Raw genomic sequence first — 10,599 nt, forward strand, 5'->3', positions numbered from 1 at the left:
CAGCCCAGTGGAAGGACACACTTGGGCTCTGCCTTCGGACACACCTGGCTTCAAATCCAGGCTACACTACTCATTAACTGTATGACCTGGAATGACTGTCCTACTCTCTCTAACACATGTAAATAAACAACTCCCTGAGCTAGGTGTGCTCTGTAGACTGGGAACCATCAGCCCTATGTGCAGGTGTTTGGGTGGGTTGATTAGACACGACAACCAATGTTCAGGGCCTGGCAGGCCACTGGGAGGCCTGGTTGTGGTACAATGGGAAACACACATATCTAGTTTTTGTCTCTGGTTCCCAGCACACAGCTCCTAAAACCCATGGAATCTTCAGAGTGATAAGTGTCTTTTGTATGCTAATGAGATGACTGGTGGCCCCCTAGATAGTTCTGAGCTGGTCACTAGGAAGATCAAGGCATGATTAGAGGGTTGGAACTTTCAGCCCCACCCCCCATCCCGGGGAGGGGAGATGGCTGGAGATTGAGTTCAGCCACCAAGGGCTAATGATTTAATCGATCGTGCATATGTAGTGAAACCTCCATAAAAACCCCTAAATGAAGGCGTTGGGAGAGCTTCTGGGTTGGCGAACACATGGAGGGGCTGGGAGGGTGCGTACCAGGAGAGGGCATGGGAGCTCTGTGCACTCTGCTCCCATACCTTGCCCTGTGCGTCTCTTCCATTCAGCTTTCCTGAGTTGTCTCCTTTATGCTAAACTGGAAAGTGTAAGGAAAGAGATGTCCTGAGTTCTGTGAGCCTTTCTAGCAAATTATGGAACCTCAGCCAGGGATCACAGGATCTCCTGATTTATAGCTGGTTGGTCAAAAGTACAGGTGACAACCTGCACTTGTGATTGGTGTCTGAAGTGGAGGCAGGCTCGTGGGACCGAGCCCTTAATTTGTGGGATCTGATGCTAACTCCAGGTAGACAGTGTCACAATGGAATTGAATTGGAGGACACCCAGCTGGTATTGGTGAATTGGAGAAGTGTTGGAAAAGACATCACGCATTGTGTGTCAGCAGTGTTGTGAGTAAAAACTGCCCACTGGCAAATGGCAGCCATCGGCATTTTTACAGACGACAGACTCTTGGTGAAACACCAACTCCAGGCTGGCCCCCATCCTTTGCTCTGCTGTGATGCCAGTGGCACATTCTGCTCCCCTAGCTGTTCACAACACACAAGAGGCTGGCTGCTTCTGCCCATGTTACAGGGAGGGCAGCTGAGGCCCAGAGAGGGCAGATGACTTGCCTGAGATGACCCAGCCTCCCTGATGAGCCAGCCTCCTGGGCCTTATGCCCTGAAGGGAAGGTGTCCCCATGGGGTCCTTGGGCCCTGCAGAATGAGAATAAAGTGTCAGACAAGCTGGGGTGGGAAGCTGCACCCCCAGCTTCCCCGGTGTCGGATCAGCCGAACAGGGAGTCTTTTCTGCTGTTTGGGCAGCTTTGATCTCTGGACTTTGGGGTCCTCAAAAAGAGGGGAAGGGTTCCCATACCATCTTCTACTCCTCTTGTTTTCTTTACTTTTTTGGAGGATTTCCCCCCCTGGTTTCAAAAGCAATACGCAGGTATTACCCAACTTTAAAATTTATAGACATTTATAAAGTAAATGTCTCTGTTACCCACCCACCAAAGACTACCAGTATCATAGTTTGGTGCCTGTATGTCCAGACTTTTCTTCTTTCTTCATATGTGTGTTTACTATTATTAATTTACTCACATGGGATCACACTTCACCTATGGTTTGATAAGTTTCTTTTTTAATCAGCATTGCGTCTTAGTGATTATAAGTTTCTTTTTTAATCAGCATTACGTCTTAGTGATTTTTTCCTATTTCTACAGCTGTAACAATGATGACAGCTAGCATTACTATGGAAGCACTTTGCAGGTATTAATTCACTTAATCCCCATTAAAAACTATGAGAGACAAATCCTATTATCACTATTTTACAGATGAGGTTGTTAACAGCTACATAGTATTCCACTGTAGGGACATCAAAATTTATTCAACCATTCTCCTGTTTCTCAGTATTATAAACAGTCCTGCAAGGAACATCCTGGTACATCTTTGCACGCTTATGAAGATATTTTTATAGGACAGATTCCTGCAGTTGAAGTTGGTGGGTCAAAGAGTACCAACATTTTTGGTGTAATACATTTTGCCAAATGGTCCCGCAAAAATATAGTCCCATGTTACTGGTCCACCGACAGAATAGGAAAAAAAGCCTCACCTGCCCCATGTTATTCCTGCCTCTTCCTGGCCTGGGATAGGGGCTCTCAGGTTGCCCAGGAAGCAGCCACAGTGCTGAATAAGAAGTTTCTGGGCAGGGAATTCCCTGGCGCTCTCACTGCCAAGGGCCTGGGTTCGGTCCCTGGTCGGGGAACAAAGATTCCACAAGCTTTGAGCCGAGGCCGAAAAAAAAAAAACAGTTTCTGGGCAGATAACCCCTCTAGTTATGCCACAGGCCACTGTTTTCTTCCTCCCCAGCTGGCACTACACACCAGCCACCCACTCCCTGCCCCACTATGGGCTTCACCCCAGGGCCCTAAGGGAATGGCTTCCCTCTCCTCTCTACTATTCAACCATACTAGTCAAAAAGTACAGGGTCAGGAATTAGAGCCTTGTGACCTCAAGCTCATAAGTGAGGAGTAATCATAATCCCTGTTTTTCTAGTCTCCCCCAGGACAAGAGGAGAGGATGTGTCTGAATGTGCAGTGGCTCCTGCCAAGGGCCAGGCAGAGACCCGTTTCGCTGGCTGAACTTTGGGCTTTGGGCACAAGAGGGATGGGCAGAAGCCCTAGCCTCAGGGATCCCACAGCGTGGCTGATGGGGAGTGTGGATGCAGGAGGAGAAGAGGAGGGAAGGAGCTGGAGAGGGATTGAAGTGGGCCGGGCCTGGAACTAGCCCCAGCGTACGTTTCCAGAGATCCTGGGGCCTGGTTCTTCTGGGACCACGTGGGGAAGCCCAGGCTGACCCTCGGGCCGCTCTCCTCAGGGAGTCTTCCTGTCCTCACCCTCAGTGCCCTGAGCACCCACTGACACCCTGGGACAGGCTCTGGACTGTTCTTTCTCCAGATGCTTCCCCTTCCTCTCCTGGGCCCACCCCCCAGCTCAGCCTACCCTGGAGCAAGAGCTCATGGGAAGCTGCCTGATGTAGTGTCAGCCCTGGGTTCAAATATCAGCCCTGCCACCCACTCTGTGAGAACCTGGGCCAGTCGTGCTATAAAATGGGGACGATAGTCCTCGCCTTGCCCCTCTCTCAGGGAAATGTGATAATGACCTGGAGGTCACTTCGGCAAAGGGTACATGGGTGTAGGCTGTGCCATCTACCAGAGCTTCTCTAAGTGCCTGCAGTCCATACAGACGGGCAAAGGGCTCATTTTTATTTTCAATAGGCCATGGATGCATAAGTATGCAAAAAAGAATAGAAAACGAATTACTATAAAAATTAAATTAAAAAATAGACAAATTATAAGCTCAGCTTCTTCTTATTACATTCAACTATCAGATTACTCCATTAAATCAATATAAATGTTTCTAAACACTTGCTCTCAATTTATGTCTTTTTCTTATCTCACGAACTGGTAGGGGAATCCATGAGCTGGCAGTGGCCCACGGGGCATGCTTTGGTACAGATGCCTCAGCGCACACTGGAGCCGGATGAAGGGCAGGGCCGGGAGGTGGCTGCCCGGAGCACAGCAGCTCTGTGGGCTGCTGGCTCCCTGCTCTCCCCAGACCTGCCAATCTATGGCTCCCCAGTCCTGCCTTTGCCCCTGCTCTCCCCTCCCATAACAGCTTCTCCCTTCGCTGTGTGTCTGCTTCCCACTTTGTCTTTTGAGGCCCACCTCAAGCACACCTTCCTAGACAGCCTTCCCTGACTCACAGCCTGGGGGACAGGGAAGGCTCTCTAGAAGAGGATGTGCTTGAGGTAGGCCTCGAAATAGTCCCAGGCACTATTTCTGCCCCTCTCTGAGTTGCTGGTGGGCATGCCTCACTTTCCCATGCAGAGTTGCTTGGAGGCAGGATGCAGGTTATAAGTATCTGAGCATCCCCCCACCCCCCTACCCCTGGCTTAACTGAGGGCCTGATACCCGCAGCCAGTTCATATGTGTGCTGGATGGGCAGGTGAGTGGGTATTTGGGTAAGAGGATGGATGAAGAGATAGAAACTTAGGTAGATGTATAGCTGGAAGGACGGAGGGGCAGATAGATTGACTGGTAGGAGGTGGATGGGTGGATGAAGAGATGGATGGATGGATTGACAGGTTAGGAATGGATAGATGAATGCGTGGATAGGTGGACAGTCTGACTATTAGGGGATGGATAGACGTATAGGTAAATGAGAAGATGCATAGATACATGCCCAGGTAGATGAATGGACGGGTGGGCAGATAGCTGGATACTCACTTGATATATACTCTGATGTGTTTCCTCCTTCTTTCCCTCCTCCTCCACTCTAACAGTCTCAGAGCACAAAGACAAGTGGTTCTCGATCCAGATCAGAGGTAGTCTATTTGGGATTATTTTTTCACTTGGTATTTTCGTAATTTAAAAATGTATGGGGCTTCCCTGGTGGCGCAGTGGTTAAGAATCCACCTGCCAATGCAGGAGACGGGGGTTTGAGTCCTGGTCCGGGAGGATCCCACATGCCGCGGAGCAACTAAGCTCGTGCGCCACAACTACTGAGCCCGCGAGCCACAACTGCTGAAGCCCGCGCGCCTAGGGCCCATGCTCCACAGCAAGAGAAGCCAGTGCAATGAGAAGCCTGTGCACTGCAACTAAGCGTAGCCCCCACTCGCCGCAACTAGAGAAAGCCCGCGCGCAGCAATGAAGACCCAATGCAGCCAAAAATAAATGAATTTATGAAAAACAATGTATGAACTGGGACTTCCCTGGTGGCGCAGTGGTTAAGAATCCACCTGCCAATGCAGGGGACGTGTGTTCGAGCCCTGGTCCAGGAAGATCCTGCATGCCGCGGAGCAACTAAGCCCATGCGCCACAGCTACTGAGCCCACGTGCCACAACTACTGAAGACCGCGCGCCTAGAGCCCGGGCTCCACAACAAGAGAAGCCACCACTGTGAGAAGCCTGCGCACCACAACGAAGAGTAGCCCCCTCTCGCTGCAACTAGAGAAGCCTGCGCGCAGCAACGAAGACCCAACACGGCTGAAAAAAAAAAATGTATGAACAATATGACACTACTTGTAATATCACTATACGTAAATATAGAAGCAGAAGGTCTGTAAGCATGAAGTGTACTTTTCGCAAAGAGAAGTGACTTTTTTCTTTCCTCATAGGATGAGACCCGTATTTTTTGATAGAACAGCTGGGTGCTTCTGATATGAAAACTCATCCAGTCCAACTTCCTCTTTGATGTAGTCATATTTATCAATTGTCTCTTCATGATTTGTTCATCCATTTTTCAGATACAGAAACTGAGACCCAGACAGGGGAAATGACTTCCCAACTTGCCGCCGGTTAGACACACAGCTAAGACTCCTCTTTCTCACTCTCATCTACCTCTCCATCCTCTATTCCCTCAACTCACTCAACAATCTCTCCCCCTGCCAAATCCTCCTCTGGGTCTGATGCACCATCGCTCTCCCCACCTCCTGGATGCCTGATGCACCCCCAGCCAAGGCAGGCTTCCGTGAGGCTGCATGTGCACCTGCAAACTGAGTCTCTCTTTCAAAAAACTTGTAAGTCTAACGTCCATATAGAAAGGGTAAACATCATAAGTATCCAGCTCAGTGAATACTCACAGTGAACACACCTGTTACCTGAACCCAGATAAAGAGACAAAATGTTAGCAGCCCCTTCTTGATCCCTTCTAGTCATCCCAAGGCTAAAACACAGCCTAACACCAGAGATTAGCCCGTTTTGGAGCTTTATATAAATGAAGCCTTACAGCATCCACACTTCCATGTCAGGCTGCTTTTGCTTAACAGACTGTCAGTGAGATTCATCCATATGGTTGCATCTGGTGGTAGAGTGTTCGTCTCATTGCTGTGTTAAGATTCCGTAGTGTGTCTGTGCTGTGATATATTTATCCGTTCGCCTGTTGATAAACATTTGAGTTGTTTCCAATATTGAGCTAATAAGAATAATGCTGCTCTGAATACTCTTTGGTGCACGTACGTGCACGTTTCTGTGGAACTGCTGGGTCATAAGGTACGTGGATGTTCAGTTCTGGTAGATACTGACAAATAGTTTTCCAAAATGATTGTGCCAAGTCACACAGCGATGGTGGCAGTGAATGGGGTTCTGTGCACACCACATCCTCACAAAAAATTGCTAGTCCTTTTAATTTGAGAAAGTAGGTATTTGTAAGGCAGGCTTCCATCAGATTGCCTGGGTTTGAATCCCATTCTCTTTTTTAAATTTTTAATTTTATTTATTTATGTTTTATGGCCGCACCACGTGGCATGTGAGATCTTAGTTCCCTGACAAGCGATCGAACCCAAGTCCCCCTGCAGTGGAAGTGCGGCGTCTTAACCACTAAACCACCAGGGAAGTCCCTCCCATTCTCTTTTTCCCTTGTGACCTTCAGCAAAGCCTGTTTCCTTGTCTACAAAATGGGTTGAAAGTCATGGGGCTGTTAGGAAGATTCCCTAGACTGAGTAGGTTAGGCTCCATAAACATTAACTATTTATAGTTAATTCTCACAACAACCCTCTGAATCACTTCCCTTCCTCAGTTTCCCCTTCCGTAAAATGGCAATAAAAATACGAACACACCCACACGTACACACACAGTGGGGAGGATTTTCAGTAAGTGAAATAATATATTAAATGCCTAATTTTTTTTACTGAGATATAATACACTTATTATCAAATTTACCCCTTTTCACTGGCTTTTAGTATTTCACAAAGTTGTGCAAACATCACCACAATGTAATTCTAGAACATTTTCATCACCCCAAAAAGAAACCCCGTACCCCTTATAATCATTCCTCATTTTCCCACACCCAGCTAGTCTCAACCCCTGGCAGCTGCTAATCTACTTTCCATCTCTATGGATATTAAGAGTACCAAATCTTTGCTTTTCTATATGTTTTAACTTTCACAAAAGTGAAATACCTAGCACTGGGACAGGCGCATAATGTGCTCTTAATAAATGTTATCTATGTGTGTGCATGTGGCTGGCTGGCTGGATAGATGGAGAGATAGATAGATAGACAGATAGACAGATGAATAGGTAGAGCACACTTAGTAGATAGATATAATACAAACTCATTCATTCAACAAGTACCCATTTGCACTTGAGAGGAAAATGGTCCATTGAGAGAAGTAAGATGTGATTCTTGCTTTCGGGGAATTTGCCATCTAGTGGGAAGAGAGGCAGGTGCATGTGAACGCAGGGCAGAATGAAATTACAGTTGTATCTGAACAAGATGCTAGAGGAGGAAGTGGCATCTAGGGTCCATCTAGGATGGGTAAGCTTTCCTGACGTCGAATGGCAGTCTGGGGGAGCAATCCTGAGAACTAAGGCTGGGAGACAGGGAGGGTTTGGTGTCAGGCAGGACCTCTGGGACGGCCACGTCTTCACACCCAGTCAAGACCCCGCCCTACATCTCCACAGCTGTGAAAAAGACTTGTCTGTAGCAAGAGGTTATAAACACTGGGTGATACAGGCCAAATGGGAAAGGAGTGAAGGGGTGACCTGGGCTAGCACACGGAAGTCTGCACTGTCATCTGGGCAAGGACACTCTGAAATGGCTATGCCCTCGGTCTGTGGAGAGTGGCAGCCTCATAGGTGTAGGAACCAGGACTTCCAAGTCAGATCTGGCTCTGCTTTTTCTCAGCTGGGGACCTTGAGTAACTGCTTCCCCTCTCTGAGCCTGTCTCTTCAACTGTAATATGAAGCTAATAACACTTACTTCAGTAGCATTAGAGATGATGGTTCAAAAGTGTTGGACACAGTGCCTGGAATGAGGAATACGTACTCCCTTAAATGGCCATACAGATAGGTTGGGGGAGGCTGGATAAAGTGAATGAAGCACACATTCAAGGCCTCAGGAAAGTTGAGGCATTTAGAACACTTTTAATTAAATTATTTATTTATTTATTTATTTAGACTAGTGATGGATTTTATTTATTTATTTATTTGTTTATTTATTGGCTGCATCGGATCTTCGTTGCTGTGCACAGGCTTTCTCTAGTTGTGGCGAGCGGGAGCTACTCTTCATTGCGGTGCGCAGGCTTCTCGTTGCAGTGGCTTCTCTTGTTGCGGAGCACGGGCTCTCGGTGCACGGGCTTCACTAGTTGCGGCGCGTGGGCTCAGTAGTTGTGGCTCCCGGGCGCCAGAGTGCAGGCTCAGTAGTTGTGACACATGGGCTTAGCTGCTCCACCGCATGTGGGATCTTCCTGGACCAGGGATTGAACCCATGTCCCCTGCATTGGCAGGCAGATTCTTAACCACTGCGCCACCAGGGAAGTCCCAGAACACTTTTTAAAATTTAGTAATTGATATACGTATTTTTAAGATTGAAGATGTCATCATGCAAGAAATCAGAATTTGTGGACTTCCTTTTTTCATTCAGATAAGTGAGTTTATTTTTTTCCAAAATTCATTTGGGTAACTGTTTTGTATTTTTTGTGTCATTTTTTTTTAATTGAAGTATAGTTGATTTACAGTGTTGTGTTAGTTTGTTAGGTGTACAGCTAAGTGATTCCATTTTTTATATATATATTCTTTATATAGATATATATTTTTTTCATATAAATATAATATATATTCTTTTCCGATTCTTTTCTATTATAGGTCATTACAAGATATTGAATATAGTTCCCCGTGCTATACAATAGGCCCTTGTTTATCTTGGACTTCCTTTTATTTGTTGTAGTGTTGTTTTGTTTTGAATTATGTGCAGAGGCATTGTCTTTTCAGTGCTTAAGCCTCCAAAGGTATTATCAGGCCCTCAGGAGGGCAGAAATGGGGTGCAGATGCCTGTGGAGGGTTAGGGCAAGGGGTGAGGGAGATAATGCACTCTGCTGAGAACCAGCTCAAAGGAAAGTCTTTTGAACCACAGAACACAACTCTGAGATTTTCTCCTGGGGACAGGAGGCCTGAGGAGCCTGGGAGGGTGAGCTGGAATGCTGATCGCAGGGACTTAGAACCAAGGGTGGTTCAAGTTGCAGGACCCTAAGAAATCACTGAATTCAACTTCCCCATTTTACAGAGAGACAGATCCCCAGTAAGACAGAGACCTGCCCAGGGTCATTCACGGAATTAGCGGCAGAGCAGGATCAATTCAGGTGTCTGCTTAAGCCAGGGCCCCTGAAGCTAGGAGGCGCCAAGGGAGAGGAGGCCCTGCTTCCTACTCCTACCTCCACAGTGCATTCCCCAAGTGCCTGGGTGCCCAGCATGGGGGCTCAGATACTCTAGGACACAGTTCTGCCTCAGGGCCCAGAGGCCAGGGGAGAAGTCAGACAGGCACATAAGGGAAATCCACTGTGCCAAGGATCCCAAAAGGGCCACTTAGGGAGGGCCCTCTCTCCAGAGGAGGCAGGCTGAGGTGGGCATACGAGGAGCCCCAGAATTTGGGAGAGGTGGGCAGGGAGAATGAACACCTGCAGAGAGCAGCAGGGGGCAAGTGGAGCAGGGCAGCTGGGGCTCCTGGGAATGTGAGGTGACTGTTTGTCAGGGACAGAGGGAACCTGTCCAAGGGACGTGGTGTGTGGAAGGGCTGGCCTGTGACCAGCCTGGGTAAGCATTTCAGCACCTCAAGCGGTCCCAGGGGCCCTCGGGGCACTGCTGTTTGATTGTGGGAGCTGTGTGATCCTACCAGGGGATGGAAGAAAGTGTGTGGGGGAACCTTTTCCAAGCCTTCAGCCCCCAAATGACCACTTCCTCCCCTTTCCCTCCTGTGTCTTAACTAGGCCACACCCTCTGCAAAACCAAGGGAGGTTAACATTTGCCTCCAGCCCTCACCTGTCCCTGCAGCAGAGATAGCCCTGGGTGGGAATTCCAGAATTCTTCTAGACCAGGCTTTGTGGCTGTCCCTCTGTAGATCCGTGGGCCTGTTTCCACTCCTGTGGACTCTGGTGCCCGCTCTGATGTGGGGCAAGAACTCTACCTCTAAGGATTGTTAAAGGCGCCAGTGAGGTGACAGGTGTGATTGCCTCAGACCGAACAGCCTAGTTTGTGTCCTCTGGGTGAGAAGAGGGTCTTCAGAAACAGGAACACAAGGTGGACCACTGGGTCGGTGAGAGGAGGGGGCCCAGAGCAGATGGCCTGCCTAGGGGATGTCCAGGGGAGGGTGACCAAGGCTCTGCCTTGCCAGCGATTACCCATCACCACCGGTAACGATCCTGCGTGGCCCGGCAGGATTCACGCTCATCTAACCCCCAGGACCTCTGTGCAGGTGCAGTGATGATTATAATGGTAACTGGAGGTATTGAGACCTTCTTGTGGGTAGGCCACGCGAGACTTCTGAGAGGTGGGTGCTTCCAGCTGCGTGGAGCACTGAGAGAGTGAATGTGAGCCGGGAGATCAAAGAGAGCAGGGGGGCAGTAGTTAGGTGAGGGGCTTCACGGGAGGGCACCCCTGGGGGCAGGAATCCCTGGCACTGAGGCGCTTTCTGGCTCAGGTGTGAACGACTCTTC

Source organism: Neophocaena asiaeorientalis, unplaced genomic scaffold (assembly GCF_003031525.2).
Source record: "Neophocaena asiaeorientalis asiaeorientalis breed wild unplaced genomic scaffold, Neophocaena_asiaeorientalis_V1.1 scaffold607, whole genome shotgun sequence".
Taxonomy (NCBI): domain Eukaryota; kingdom Metazoa; phylum Chordata; class Mammalia; order Artiodactyla; family Phocoenidae; genus Neophocaena; species Neophocaena asiaeorientalis.